Genomic DNA, 1706 nt, shown 5'->3' with positions numbered 1-1706 from the left:
CACCGCGATTCGAAATAAAAAGTATTGATTGTAATGGTAATATAAACCAAGGGACCCTACAGGCAAATCACTACCCTTCGCTCGTATGAAAGTAGTTGATAACCAAGTGACTATGCCTAAAGATTACCCACAAACTAAAAAAAATGATACCATACCACATACTATAATAGAAAGAAGACCCTACAACCGTAGAAGTACCCGGTTAAACCACAACCAAAAAGGGAAAACATTACAAGATCCAATAATAGAAAGTGAAGACCCTTGTAGAGGTTCCAATATGGATACCTAGATGGAAAACGGATAGAGATAAAGCAAAGCCTAATAATACTTTTATCCCTTTCATTTAAAAATAGCGATAAAGCACCATATCCCCAAAGACTAGTTGTGTTTAAAATGACGAGAATTTTGATGAGATTAGGGAAGTGTTTAAAAATTTGACTATAAACCTACCTTTTCTAGAAGCTATAAAAGTCTACCCGACACGCTAAGTTTCTAAAAGAGTCAGGCACCAAGAAGAGGAAAACCAACATACCCCACCTAAGCATTCTTAATCAACAATATCCCTCTTTATCCTAACATAACGGAATTGTTAAGTCACAAGGACCGGTCGCCCCTATGATAATGCACCTTAGGTGATACCTTCATAACAAGCGCTTTATTAGACACGGGGCGAGTGTTAACTTACTCCCTTTTATTTATATAAACAACTAGGTCTAACAAAACTTCAACCAACCAAAATGACTTTGGTTAACCCGATCGTTCTATTAAGTATCCCAAGGGTGTAGTTGAAAATATTCTCGTTAAAGTTCAGGATTTTTACTATCCGGCCCGACTTTGTTATTCTTGACACAGAAGTTGCTCATGATTCCATTCCCATCATCTTAGGAATGCCCTTTCTTGGCAACCGGCCAATGCCCAAATCAATTGTCGGGATGGCTCAATGACTCTTTCTTTTGGAAATCTTTCGTAGAAGTTAACATGTTTAGACAAAACAGGGACAACTAGGTTTGCCTATAGAAGGAGAAGTGAAGTCCATTGAGAGTTTTGTACCTCACATTAGTCGCGGTGACACTTTAGTCCCCACACTAGTAGATACCCTCTTATGGAAGAAGACAAGGATCACAATTTCTACTCCCTAGGCGTAGATAACATCAAGGAGGATTTCCTTGACTCTTTTGCAACCCTTCTTTGCGCCTCGCGAAGTTCTCTCCTATTGACATCCATTCATCTCTTGACGCCATGACGGAAGAAGAATTTTTTGCCCTCTATCCCAGTGATTCTTCTTACCCACCTATTGAGGAATGTCTTGCATATCTCAAGGCCTCTGATGATATAGAACTAAGAACACTAGTTGAACACCATTCACCCACCTCACATCCTCATGTCACTCATTCACCTTCCATCACGAATGTTCCTCGCCCTCTACCTTTTCAAAGAACCATTGAGTTTGTACTTGACCTTGGTGTTTCTCCTATGCTTCATAACTATCTAAAACCAACTGGTGAAGAAGTAACACCCAAGGACAAGCCACCTGACACTTTTTCATTTTTTCCATTTTTCCCATTTTTTCCTTCTCACACTTATCCACATTCCAAGTATTTTCCAAAACCATTCATTTACTCACGATCATTCACTTGGACACACTCTCATTCCACTAAGCTACATCATAGGAAATCTTGGTGCTTAATTCTGTTTGATGGTGCATT

Source organism: Coptis chinensis, chromosome 6, assembly GCF_015680905.1.
Source record: "Coptis chinensis isolate HL-2020 chromosome 6, ASM1568090v1, whole genome shotgun sequence".
NCBI classification, from domain to species: Eukaryota; Viridiplantae; Streptophyta; class Magnoliopsida; order Ranunculales; family Ranunculaceae; genus Coptis; species Coptis chinensis.
Note: the sequence above shows the minus strand (reverse complement) of the source record.